Source organism: Rhipicephalus microplus, chromosome 1 (genome assembly GCF_043290135.1).
Source record: "Rhipicephalus microplus isolate Deutch F79 chromosome 1, USDA_Rmic, whole genome shotgun sequence".
NCBI lineage: Eukaryota > Metazoa > Arthropoda > Arachnida > Ixodida > Ixodidae > Rhipicephalus > Rhipicephalus microplus.
This window is the reverse complement of record NC_134700.1, coordinates 13,773,417-13,787,375: the sequence shown is the minus strand read 5'-3', so window position 1 is coordinate 13,787,375 and position 13,959 is coordinate 13,773,417. Positions and strand designations below refer to the sequence as shown.

Here is a 13,959-nt window from a genome sequence, read left to right as displayed (position 1 = left end):
AGGCCGCTGTGGTAGCTCAGTGGTTAAAGCATCGAACGCGTTATTTGAAGGTCGTATGTTCGATTCCTGCCCACGGCTCGTTACTCTTTCATCCACTTTTCTTTCTTCTTATTTACATTCCATTGGTTCTAATAACTTCCCCTGTACATTCCTTGGCATTACTGTCTGTTAGATCTCATTATTATTGTGGAAAAACACGCAAAAACGAGCCCTAAGGTATACACTTCTTTCCCTTATTTCATTGAACGACGGTCTCGTACTGGCAGATTCGGTGTGTTTAGGTTGTATAAGAGGGACAATTAATCAGCTGCTCGCTCATAAAAGGTTCTCGTGCTACGTGATGCCAAACATGCGCATAGGAGTGTTTTCACCATCGTCGTTTTGCTTATAGATGGTGCTGACTGTCACTCCTTCTTCTGAATTCACATATAAACTCAGAAAAGTGGATGGAGGGAAGGCCGCTGTGGTAGCTCAGTGGTTAGAGCTCGAATGTGTTATTTGAAGGTCGTAGGTTCGATTCCTGCCCATGGCTGGTTATTTTTTCATCCACTTTTCTTTCTTCTTATTTACATTCCATTGGTTGTAATAACTTCCCCTGTGCATTCCTTGGCATTACTGTCTGTTAGATCTCATTATTATTGTGTTAAAACACCGAAAAACGAGCGCTTAGGTATACACTTTTTTCCCTTATTTCATTGAACGAGGGTCTCGTACTGGCAGACTTGGTGTCTTTAGATTGTATAAGAGGGACAATTAATCAGCTGCCCACTCATAATAAGTTCACGTGCTACGTGACGCAACATGCGCATAAGAGTGTTTTCACAATCGTTGTTTTGCTTATAGATGGTGCTGACTGTCACTCCTTCTTCTGAATTCACATATAAACTCAAAAAAGTGGATGGAGGGAAGGCCGCTGTGGTAGCTCAGTGGTTAGAGCAACGAACGTGTTATTTGAAGGTCGTAGGTTTGATTCCTGCCCACGGCTGGTTATTTTTTCATCCACTTTTCTTTCTTCTTACTTACATTCTATTGGTTCTAATAACTTCCCCTGTACATTCCTTGGCATTACTGTCTGTCAGATCTCAATGATATTGTGTTAAAATATGGAAAAACAAAGCCCCTAGGTATACACTTCTTTCCCTTATTTCATTGAATTTGGGTCTCGTACTCGCAGAATTCGTGTGTTTAGGTTGTATAAGAGGGACAATTAATCAGCTGCCCGCTCACAATAAGTTCACGTGCTACGTGACGCCAAACATGCGCATAAGAGTGTTTTCACATTCGTTGTTTGGCTTATAGATGGCGCTGACTGTCACTCCAACTTCCAAATTCACATATGAACTCAAAAAAGTGGATGGAGGGAAGGCCGCTGTGGTAGCTCAGTGGTTAGACCATCGAACGCGTTATTTGAAGGTCGTAGGTTCGATTTCTGCCCGCGGCTGGTTATTTTTTCATCCATTTTTCTTTCTTCTTATTTACATTCCATTGCTTCTAATAAATTCCCCTGTACATTCCTTGGCATGACTGTCTGTTAGATCTCATTATTATTGTGTTAAACACGGAAAAACGAGCCCTTAGGTATACACTTCTTTCCCCTATTTCATTGAGCTAGGGTCTCGTTCTCGCAGAATTGGTGTATTTAGGTTGTATAAGAGGGACGATTAATCAGCTGCCCGCTCATAATAAGTTCACGTGCTACGTGACGCCAAACATGCGCATAAGAGTGTTTTCACATTCGTCGTTTGGCTTATGGATGGCGCTGACAGTCACTCCTACTTCTAAATTCACAAATAAACTCAAAAAAGCGGATGGAGGGAAGGCTGCTGTGGTAGCTCAGTGGTTAGAGCATCGAAAGTGTTATTTGAAGGTCGTAGGTTCGATTCCTGCCCACGGTTGGTTATTTTTTCATCCACTTTTCCTTCTTCTTATTTACATTCCATTGGTTCTAATAACTTCCCCTGTACATTCATTCCTTGGCATTACTGTCTGTTAGATCTCAATAATACTGTGTTAAAACACGGAAAAACAAAGCCCCCAGGTATACACTTCTTTCCCTTATTTCATTGAATGAGGGTCTCGTACTCGCAGAATTAAGGTGTTTAGGTTGTATAAGAGGGACAATTAATCAGCTACCCGCTCACAACAGGTTCACGTGCTACGTGACGCCAAACATGCGCATAAGAGTGTTTTCACATTCGTCGTTTGGCTTATAGATGGCGCTGACTGTCACTCCTACTTCCAAATTCACATATAAACTCAAAAAAGTGGATGGAGGGAAGGCAGCTGTGGTAGATCAGTGGTTAGAGCATCGAACGCGTTATTCGAAGGTCGTAGGTTCGATTCCTGCCCACGGCTGGTTATTTTTTCATCCACATTTGTTTCTTCTTGTTTACATTTTTATTGGTTCTAATAACTTCCCCTGTACATTCCTTGGCATGACTGCCTGTTAGATCTCATTATTATTGTGTTGAAACCCGGAAAAATGAGCCCTTAGGTATACACTTCTTTCCCCTATTTCATTGAACGAGGGTCTCGTACTAGCAGACTTGGTGTGTTTAGGTTGTATAAGAGGGACAATTATTCAGCTGCCCGCTCATAATAAGTTCACGTGCTACGTGACGCCAAACATGCGCATAAGAGTGTTTTCACATTCGTCGTTTGGCTTATGGATGGCGCTGAATGTCACTCCTACTTGTAAATTCACATATAAACTCAAAAAAGTAGATAGAGGGAAGGCCGCTGTGGTAGCTCAGTGGTTAGAGCATCGAACGTGTTATTTGAAGGTCGTAGGTTCGATTCCTGCCCACGGCTGGTTATTTTTTCATCCACTTTTCCTTCTTCTTATTTACATTCCATTGGTTATAATAACTTCCCCTGTACATTCCTTGGCATTACTGTCTGTTAGATCTCACTATTATTGTGTTAAAACACGGAAAAACGAGCGCTTAGGTTTACACTTTTTTCCCTTATTTCATTGAATGAGGGTCTCGTACTGGCAGACTTGGTGTCTTTAGGTTGTATAAGAGGGACAATTAATCAGCTGCCCGCTCATAATAAGTTCACGTGCTTCGTGACGCCAAACAAGCGCATAAGAGTGTTTTCACAATCGTTGTTTTGCTTATAGATGGTGCTGACTGTCAGTCCTTCTTCTGAATTCACATATAAACTCAAAAAAGTGGATGGAGGGAAGGCCGCTGTGGTAGCTCAGTGGTTAGAGCATCGAACGTGTTATTTGAAGGTCGTAGGTTTGAATCCTGCCCACGGCTGGTTATTTTTTCATCCACTTTTCTTTCTTCTTACTTACATTCTATTGGTTCTAATAACTTCCCCTGTACATTCCTTGGCATTACTGTCTGTTAGATCTCATTATTATTGTGTTAAAACACGGAAAAACGAGCGCTTAGGTTTACACTTTTTTCCCTTATTTCATTGAACGAGGGTCTCGTACTGGCAGACTTGGTGTCTTTAGGTTGTATAAGAGGGACAATTATTCAGCTGCCCGCTCATAATAAGTTCACGTGCTACGTGACGCCAAACATGCGCATAAGAGTGTTTTCACATTCGTCGTTTGGCTTATGGATGGCGCTGACAGTCACTCCTACTTCTAAATTCACAAATAAACTCAAAAAAGTGGATGGAGGGAAGGCTGCTGTGGTGGCTCAGTGGTTAGAGCATCGAAAGTGTTATTTGAAGGTCGTAGGTTCGATTCCTGCCCACGGTTGGTTATTTTTTTCATCCACTTTTCCTTCTTCTTATTTACATTCCATTGGTTCTAATAACTTCCCCTGTACATTCATTCCTTGGCTGTCTCCTGTCTGTTAGATCTCAATAATACTGTGTTAAAACACGGAAAAACAAAGCCCCTAGGTATGCACTTCTTTCCCTTATTTCATTGAATGAGGGTCTCGTACTCGCAGAATTGGTGTGTTTAGGTTGTATAAGAGGGACAATTAATCAGCTGCCCGCTCATAATAAGTTCACGTGCTTCGTGACGCCAAACAAGCGCATAAGAGTGTTTTCACAATCGTTGTTTTGCTTATAGATGGTGCTGACTGTCAGTCCTTCTTCTGAATTCACATATAAACTCAAAAAAGTGGATGGAGGGAAGGCCGCTGTGGTAGCTCAGTGGTTAGACCATCGAACGCGTTATTTGAAGGTCGTAGGTTCGATTTCTGCCCACGGCTTGTTATTTTTTCATCCACTTTTCTTTCTTCTTATTTACATTCCATTGGTTCTAATAACTTGCCCTGTACATTCCTTGGCATGACTGTCTGTTAGATCTCATTAATATTGTGTTAAAACACACAAAAACGAGCCCTTAGGTATACCCTTCTTTCCCTTATTTCATTGAACGAGGATCTCGTACTGGCAGACTTGGTGTCTTTAGGTTGTATAAGAGGGACAATTAATCAGCTGCCCGCTCATAATAAGTTCACGTGCCACGTGACGCCAAACATGCGCATAAGAGTGTTTTCACCATCGTCGTTTTGGGTATAGATGGTGCTGACTGTCACTCCTTCTTCTGAATTCACATATAAACTCAAAAAAGTGGATGGAGGGAAGGCCGCTGTGGTAGCTCAGTGGTTAGAGCGTCGAACGTGTTATTTGAAGGTCGTAGGTTTGAATCCTGTCCACGGCTGGTTATTTTTTCATCCACTTTTCTTTCTTCTTACTTACATTCTATTGGTTCTAATAACTTCCCCTGTACATTCCTTGGCATTACTGTCTGTTAGATCTCAATAATATTGTGTTAAAATACGGAAAAACAAAGTCCCTAGGTATACACTTCTTTCCCTTATTTCATTGAATGAGGGTCTCGTACTCGCAGAATTCGTGTGTTTAGGTTGTATAAGAGGGACAATTAATCAGCTGCCCGCTCACAATAGGTTCACGTGCTACGTGACGCCAAACATGCGCATAAGAGTGTTTTCACATTCGTCGTTTGGCCTATAGATGGCGCTGACTGTCACTCCTACTTCAAAATTCACATATAAACTCAAAAAAGTGGATGGAGGGAAGGCCGCTGTGGTAGCTCAGTGGTTGGACCATCGAACGCGTTATTTGAAGGTCGTATGCTCGATTTCTGCCCACGGCTGGTTATTTTTTCATCCACTTTTCTTTCTTCCTATTTACATTCCATTGGTTCTAATAACTTCCCCTGTACATTCCTTGGCATGACTGTCTGTTAGATCTCATTAATATTGTGTTAAACACGGAAAAACGAGCCCTTAGGTATACACTTCTTTCCCCTATTTCATTGAGCTAGGGTCTCGTACTGGCAGAATTGGTGTGTTTAGGTTGTATAAGAGGGACAATTAGTCAGCCGCCCGCTCATAATAAGTTCACGTGCTACGTGACGCCGAACATGCACATAAGAGTGTTTTCACATTCGTCGTTTGGCTTATAGATGACGCTGACTGTCACTCCTTCTTCTGAATTCACATATAAACTCATCAAAGTGGATGGAGGGAAGGCCGCTGTGGTAGCTCAGTGGTTAGAGCATCAAACGTGTTATTTGAAGGTCGTAGGTTCGATTCCTGCCCACGGCTGGTTATTTTTTTATCCACTTTTCTTTCTTCTTATTTACATTCCATTGGTTCTAATAACTTCCCCTGTACATTCCTTGGCATTACTGTCTGTTAGATCTCATTATTATTGTGTTAAAACACGGAAAAACGAGCGCTTAGGTTTACACTTTTTTCCCTTATTTCATTGAACGAGGGTCTCGTACTGGCAGAATTGGTGTGTTTAGGTTGTATAAGAGGGACAATTAGTCAGCTGCCCGCTCATAATAAGTTCACGTGCTACGTGGCGCCAAACATGCGCATAAGAGTGTTTTCACATTCGTCGTTTGGCTTATAGATGGCGCTGACTGTCACTCCTTCTTCTAAGTTCACATATAAACTCAAAAAGTGGATGGAGGGAAGGCAGCTGTGGTAGATGAGTGGTTAGAGCATCGAACGCGTTATTCGAAGGTCGTAGGTTCGATTCCTGCCCACGGCTGGTTATTTTTTCATCCACTTTTCTTTCTTCTTATTTACATTCTATTGGTTCTAATAACTTCCCCTGTACATTCCTTGGCATTACTGTCTGTTAGATCTCAATATTGTGTTAAAACACGGAAAAACGAGCCCTTAGGTATACACTTCTTTCCCTTATTTCATTGAACGAGTGTCTCGTACTGGCAGATTTGGTGTGTTTAGGTTGTATAAAAGGGACAATTAGCCAGCTGCCCGCTCATAATAAGTTCACGTGCTACGTGACGCCAAACATGCGCATAAGAGTGTTTTCACATTCGTCGTTTGGCGCAAAGATGGCGCTGACTGTCACTTCTTCTTCTAAGTTCACATATAAACTCAAAAAAGTGGATGGAAGGAAGGCCGCTGTGGTAGCTCAGTGGTTAAAGCATCGAACGCGTTATTTGAAGGTCGTATGTTCGATTCCTGCCCACGGCTTGTTACTCTTTCATCCACTTTTCTTTCTTCCTTTTTACATTCCATTGGTTCTAATAACTTCCCCTGTACATTCCTTGGCATTACTGTCTGTTAGATCTCATTATATTGTGTTAAAACATGCAAAAACGAGCCTTAAAGTATACACTTCTTTCCCTTATTTCATTGAACGACGGTCTCGTACTGGCAGACTTGGTGTGTTTAGGTTGTATAAGAGGGACAATTAATCAGCTGCTCGCTCATAATAAGTTCACGTGCTACGTGACGTCAAACATGCGCATAGGAGTGTTTTCACATTCGTCCTTTGGCTTATTGATGGCGCTGACTGTCACTCCTTCTTCTAAGTTCACATATAAACTCAAAAAAGTGGATGGAAGGAAGGCCGCTGTGGTAGCTCAGTGGTTATAGCATCGAAAGCGTTATTTGAAGGTCGTATGTTCGATTCCTGCCCACGGCTCGTTACTCTTTCATCCACTTTTCTTTCTTCTTATTTACATTCCATTGGTTCTAATAACTTCCCCTGCACATTCCTTGGCATTACTGTCTGTTAGATCTCAATAATATTGTGTTAAAACATGCAAAAACGAGCCCTTAGGTATACACTTCTTTCCCTTATTTATATGAACGAGGGTCTCGTACTCGCAGAATTGGTGTGTTTAGGTTGTATAAGAGGGACAATTATTCAGCTGCCCCCTCATAATAAGTTCACGTGCTACGGAACGCCAAACATGCGCATAAGAGTGTTTTCACCATCGTCGTTTTGCTTATAGATGGTGCTGACTGTCACTCCTTCTTCTGAATTCACATATAAACTCAAAAAAGTGGATGGAGGGAAGGCCGCTGTGGTAGCTCAGTGGTTAGAGCATCGAACGTGTTATTTGAAGGTCGTAGGTTCGATTCCTGACCACGGCTGGTTATTTTTTTCATCCACTTTTCCTTCTTCTTATTTACATTCCATTGGTTCTAATAACTTCCCCTGTACATTCCTTGGCATTACTGTCTGTTAGATCTCAATAATACTGTGTTAAAACACGGAAAAACAAAGCCCCTAGGTATGCACTTCTTTCCCTTATTTCATTGAATGAGGGTCTCGTACTCGCAGAATTGGTGTGTTTAGGTTGTATAAGAGGGACAAACAATCAGCTGCCCGCTCACAATAAGTTCGCGTGCTACGTGACGCCAAACATGCGCATAAGAGTGTTTTCACATTCGTCGTTTGGCTTATAGATGGCACTGACTGTCACTCCTACTTCCAAATTCACACATAAACTCAAAAAAGTGGATGGAGGGAAGGCCGCTGTGGTAGCTCAGTGGTTAGACCATCGAACGCGTTATTTGAAGGTCGTATGTTCGATTTCTGCCCACGGCTGGTTATTTTTTCATCCACTTTTCTTTCTTCTTATTTACATTCCATTGGTTCTAATAACTTCCCCTGTACATTCCTTGGCATGACTGTCTGTTAGATCTCATTAATATTGTGTTAAAACACACAAAAACGAGCCCTTAGGTATACCCTTCTTTCCCTTATTTCATTGAACGAGGATCTCGTACTGGCAGACTTGGTGTCTTTAGGTTGTATAAGAGGGACAATTAATCAGCTGCCCGCTCATAATAAGTTCACGTGCCACGTGACGCCAAACATGCGCATAAGAGTGTTTTCACCATCGTCGTTTTGGGTATAGATGGTGCTGACTGTCACTCCTTCTTCTGAATTCACATATAAACTCAAAAAAGTGGATGGAGGGAAGGCCGCTGTGGTAGCTCAGTGGTTAGAGCGTCGAACGTGTTATTTGAAGGTCGTAGGTTTGAATCCTGTCCACGGCTGGTTATTTTTTCATCCACTTTTCTTTCTTCTTACTTACATTCTATTGGTTCTAATAACTTCCCCTGTACATTCCTTGGCATTACTGTCTGTTAGATCTCAATAATATTGTGTTAAAATACGGAAAAACAAAGTCCCTAGGTATACACTTCTTTCCCTTATTTCATTGAATGAGGGTCTCGTACTCGCAGAATTCGTGTGTTTAGGTTGTATAAGAGGGACAATTAATCAGCTGCCCGCTCACAATAAGTTCACGTGCTACGTGACGCCAAACATGCGCATAAGAGTGTTTTCACATTCGTCGTTTGGCCTATAGATGGCGCTGACTGTCACTCCTACTTCAAAATTCACATATAAACTCAAAAAAGTGGATGGAGGGAAGGCCGCTGTGGTAGCTCAGTGGTTGGACCATCGAACGCGTTATTTGAAGGTCGTATGCTCGATTTCTGCCCACGGCTGGTTATTTTTTCATCCACTTTTCTTTCTTCCTATTTACATTCCATTGGTTCTAATAACTTCCCCTGTACATTCCTTGGCATGACTGTCTGTTAGATCTCATTAATATTGTGTTAAACACGGAAAAACGAGCCCTTAGGTATACACTTCTTTCCCCTATTTCATTGAGCTAGGGTCTCGTACTGGCAGAATTGGTGTGTTTAGGTTGTATAAGAGGGACAATTAGTCAGCCGCCCGCTCATAATAAGTTCACGTGCTACGTGACGCCGAACATGCACATAAGAGTGTTTTCACATTCGTCGTTTGGCTTATAGATGACGCTGACTGTCACTCCTTCTTCTGAATTCACATATAAACTCAAAAAAGTGGATGGAGGGAAGGCCGCTGTGGTAGCTCAGTGGTTAGAGCATCAAACGTGTTATTTGAAGGTCGTAGGTTCGATTCCTGCCCACGGCTGGTTATTTTTTTATCCACTTTTCTTTCTTCTTATTTACATTCCATTGGTTCTAATAACTTCCCCTGTACATTCCTTGGCATTACTGTCTGTTAGATCTCATTATTATTGTGTTAAAACACGGAAAAACGAGCGCTTAGGTTTACACTTTTTTCCCTTATTTCATTGAACGAGGGTCTCGTACTGGCAGAATTGGTGTGTTTAGGTTGTATAAGAGGGACAATTAGTCAGCTGCCCGCTCATAATAAGTTCACGTGCTACGTGGCGCCAAACATGCGCATAAGAGTGTTTTCACATTCGTCGTTTGGCTTATAGATGGCGCTGACTGTCACTCCTTCTTCTAAGTTCACATATAAACTCAAAAAGTGGATGGAGGGAAGGCAGCTGTGGTAGATGAGTGGTTAGAGCATCGAACGCGTTATTCGAAGGTCGTAGGTTCGATTCCTGCCCACGGCTGGTTATTTTTTCATCCACTTTTCTTTCTTCTTATTTACATTCTATTGGTTCTAATAACTTCCCCTGTACATTCCTTGGCATTACTGTCTGTTAGATCTCAATATTGTGTTAAAACACGGAAAAACGAGCCCTTAGGTATACACTTCTTTCCCTTATTTCATTGAACGAGTGTCTCGTACTGGCAGATTTGGTGTGTTTAGGTTGTATAAAAGGGACAATTAGCCAGCTGCCCGCTCATAATAAGTTCACGTGCTACGTGACGCCAAACATGCGCATAAGAGTGTTTTCACATTCGTCGTTTGGCGCAAAGATGGCGCTGACTGTCACTTCTTCTTCTAAGTTCACATATAAACTCAAAAAAGTGGATGGAAGGAAGGCCGCTGTGGTAGCTCAGTGGTTAAAGCATCGAACGCGTTATTTGAAGGTCGTATGTTCGATTCCTGCCCACGGCTTGTTACTCTTTCATCCACTTTTCTTTCTTCCTATTTACATTCCATTGGTTCTAATAACTTCCCCTGTACATTCCTTGGCATTACTGTCTGTTAGATCTCATTATATTGTGTTAAAACATGCAAAAACGAGCCTTAAAGTATACACTTCTTTCCCTTATTTCATTGAACGACGGTCTCGTACTGGCAGACTTGGTGTGTTTAGGTTGTATAAGAGGGACAATTAATCAGCTGCTCGCTCATAATAAGTTCACGTGCTACGTGACGCCAAACATGCGCATAGGAGTGTTTTCACATTCGTCCTTTGGCTTATTGATGGCGCTGACTGTCACTCCTTCTTCTAAGTTCACATATAAACTCAAAAAAGTGGATGGAAGGAAGGCCGCTGTGGTAGCTCAGTGGTTATAGCATCGAAAGCGTTATTTGAAGGTCGTATGTTCGATTCCTGCCCACGGCTCGTTACTCTTTCATCCACTTTTCTTTCTTCTTATTTACATTCCATTGGTTCTAATAACTTCCCCTGCACATTCCTTGGCATTACTGTCTGTTAGATCTCAATAATATTGTGTTAAAACATGCAAAAACGAGCCCTTAGGTATACACTTCTTTCCCTTATTTATATGAACGAGGGTCTCGTACTCGCAGAATTGGTGTGTTTAGGTTGTATAAGAGGGACAATTATTCAGCTGCCCCCTCATAATAAGTTCACGTGCTACGGAACGCCAAACATGCGCATAAGAGTGTTTTCACCATCGTCGTTTTGCTTATAGATGGTGCTGACTGTCACTCCTTCTTCTGAATTCACATATAAACTCAAAAAAGTGGATGGAGGGAAGGCCGCTGTGGTAGCTCAGTGGTTAGAGCATCGAACGTGTTATTTGAAGGTCGTAGGTTCGATTCCTGACCACGGCTGGTTATTTTTTTCATCCACTTTTCCTTCTTCTTATTTACATTCCATTGGTTCTAATAACTTCCCCTGTACATTCCTTGGCATTACTGTCTGTTAGATCTCAATAATATTGTGTTAAAACACGGAAAAACAAAGCCCCTAGGTATACACTTCTTTCCCTTATTTCATTGAATGAGGGTCTCGTTCTCGCAGAATTGGTGTGTTTAGGTTGTATAAGAGGGACAATTAATCAGCTGCCCGCTAACAATAAGTTCGCGTGCTACGTGACGCCAAACATGCGCATAAGAGTGTTTTCACATTCGTCGTTTGGCTTATAGATGGCGCTGACTGTCACTCTTACTTCCAAATTCACAGATAAACTCAAAAAAGTGGATGGAGGGAAGGCCGCTGTGGTAGCTCAGTGGTTGGACCATCGAACGCGTTATTTGAAGGTCGTATGTTCGATTTCTGCCCACGGCTGGTTATTTTTTCATCCACTTTTCTTTCTTCTTATTTACATTCCATTGGTTCTAATAACTTCCCCTGTACATTCTTTGGCATGGCTGTCTGTTAGATCTCATTAATATTGTGTTAAACACGGAAAAACGAGCCCTTAGGTATACACTTCTTTCCCCTATTTCATTGAGCTAGGGTCTCGTACTGGCAGAATTGGTGTGTTTAGGTTGTATAAGAGAGACAATTAGTCAGCTGCCCGCTCATAATAAGTTCACGTGCTACGTGACGCCAAACATGCACATAAGAGTGTTTTCACATTCGTCGTTTGGCTTATAGATGGCGCTGACTGTCACTCCTTCTTCTGAATTCACATATAAACTCAAAAAAGCGGATGGAGGGAAGGCTGCTGTGGTAGCTCAGTGGTTAGAGCATCGAAAGTGTTATTTGAAGGTCGTAGGTTCGATTCCTGCCCACGGTTGGTTATTTTTTCATCCACTTTTCCTTTTTCTTATTTACATTCCATTGGTTCTAATAACTTCCCCTGTACATTCCTTGGCATTACTGTCTGTTAGATCTCATTATTATTGTGTTAAAACACGGAAAAACGAGCCTTAAAGTATACACTTCTTTCCCTTATTTCATTGAACGACGGTCTCGTACTGGCAGACTTGGTGTGTTTAGGTTGTATAAGAGGGACAATTAATCAGCTGCTCGCTCATAATAAGTTCACGTGCTACGTGACGCCAAACATGCGCATAGGAGTGTTTTCACATTCGTCGTTTGGCTTATTAATGGCGCTGACTGTCACTCCTTCTTCTAAGTTCACATATAAACTCAAAAAAGTGGATGGAAGGAAGGCCGCTGTGGTAGCTCAGTGGTTAGAGCATCGAACGCGTTATTTGAAGGTCGTATGTTCGATTCCTGCCCACGGCTCGTTACTCTTTCATCCACTTTTCTTTCTTCTTATTTACATTCCATTGGTTCTAATAACTTCCCCTGCACATTCCTTGGCATTACTGTCTGGTAGATCTCAATAATATTGTGTTAAAACATGCAAAAACGAGCCCTTAGGTATACACTTCTTTCCCTTATTTATATGAACGAGGGTCTCGTACTCGCAGAATTGGTGTGTTTAGGTTGTATAAGAGGGACAACTATTCAGCTGCCCACTCATAATAAGTTCACGTGCTACGGGACGCCAAACATGCGCATAAGAGTGTTTTCACCATCGTCGTTTTGCTTATAGATGGTGCTGACTGTCACTCCTTCTTCTGAATTCACATATAAACTCAAAAAAGTGGATAGAGGGAAGGCCGCTGTGGTAGCTCAGTGGTTAGAGCATCGAACGTGTTATTTGAAGGTCGTAGGTTCGATTCCTGGCCACGGCTGGTTATTTTTTTCATCCACTTTTCCTTCTTCTTATTTACATTCCATTGGTTCTAATAACTTCCCCTGTACATTCCTTGGCATTACTGTCTGTTAGATCTCAATAATATTGTGTTAAAACACGGAAAAACAAAGCCCCTAGGTATACACTTCTTTCCCTTATTTCATTGAATGAGGGTCTCGTTCTCGCAGAATTGGTGTGTTTTGGTTGTATAAGAGGGACAATTAATCAGCTGCCCGCTCACAATAAGTTTACGTGCTACGTGACGCCAAACATGCGCATAAGAGTGTTTTCACATTCGTCGTTTGGCTTATAGATGGCGCTGACTGTCACTCCTACTTCCAAATTCACATATAAACTCAAAAAAGTGGATGGAGGGAAGGCAGCTGTGGTAGATCAGTGGTTAGAGCATCGAACGCGTTATTCGAAGGTCGTAGGTTCGATTCCTGCCCACGGCTGGTTATTTTTTCATCCACATTTGTTTCTTCTGATTTACATTTTTATTGGTTCTAATAACTTCCCCTGTACATTCCTTGGCATGACTGTCTGTTAGATATCTTAATTATTGTGTTGAAACCCGGAAAAATGAGCCCTTAGGTATACACTTCTTTCCCCTATTTCATTGAACGAGGGTCTCGTACTAGCAGACTTGGTGTGTTTAGGTTGTATAAGAGGGACAATTAATCAGCTGCCCGCTCTTAATAAGTTCACGTGCTACGTGACGCCAAACATGCGCATAAGAGTGTTTTCACATTCGTCGTTTGGCTTATGGATGGCGCTGACAGTCACTCCTACTTCTAAATTCACATATAAACTCAAAAAAGTGGATAGAGGGAAGGCCGCTGTGGTAGCTCAGTGGTTAGAGCATCGAACGTGTTATTTGAAGGTCGTAGGTTCGATTCCTGCCCACGGCTGGTTATTTTTTCATCCACTTTTCCTTCTTCTTATTTACATTCCATTGGTTCTAATAACTTTCCCTGTACATTCCTTGGCATTACTGTCTGTTAGATCTCAATAATATTGTGTTAAAACACGGAAAAACAAAGCCCCTAGGTATACACTTCTTTCCCTTATTTCATTGAATGAGGGTCTCGTACTCGCAGAATTGGTGTGTTTAGGTTGTGTAAGAGGGACAATT

The 13,959-nt window shown here is 41.9% G+C and overlaps 4 non-coding genes across 4 annotated transcripts; all 4 read left to right on the top strand.

Moving 5' to 3' along the window:
• The first annotated feature begins 2,738 nt into the window (after positions 1–2,738).
• TRNAT-UGU (transfer RNA threonine (anticodon UGU)) lies at positions 2,739–2,811 on the top strand. Its single transcript has one exon. It is a non-coding gene; the product is annotated as a tRNA-Thr (tRNA).
• Positions 2,812–5,476: 2,665 nt separating this feature from the next.
• On the top strand, positions 5,477–5,549 carry TRNAT-UGU (transfer RNA threonine (anticodon UGU)). The gene has a single exon. It is a non-coding gene; the product is annotated as a tRNA-Thr (tRNA).
• Positions 5,550–9,113: 3,564 nt separating this feature from the next.
• On the top strand, positions 9,114–9,186 carry TRNAT-UGU (transfer RNA threonine (anticodon UGU)). The gene has a single exon. It is a non-coding gene; the product is annotated as a tRNA-Thr (tRNA).
• A 4,476-nt stretch (positions 9,187–13,662) lies between these two features.
• On the top strand, positions 13,663–13,735 carry TRNAT-UGU (transfer RNA threonine (anticodon UGU)). The gene has a single exon. It is a non-coding gene; the product is annotated as a tRNA-Thr (tRNA).
• Positions 13,736–13,959: the final 224 nt, after the last annotated feature.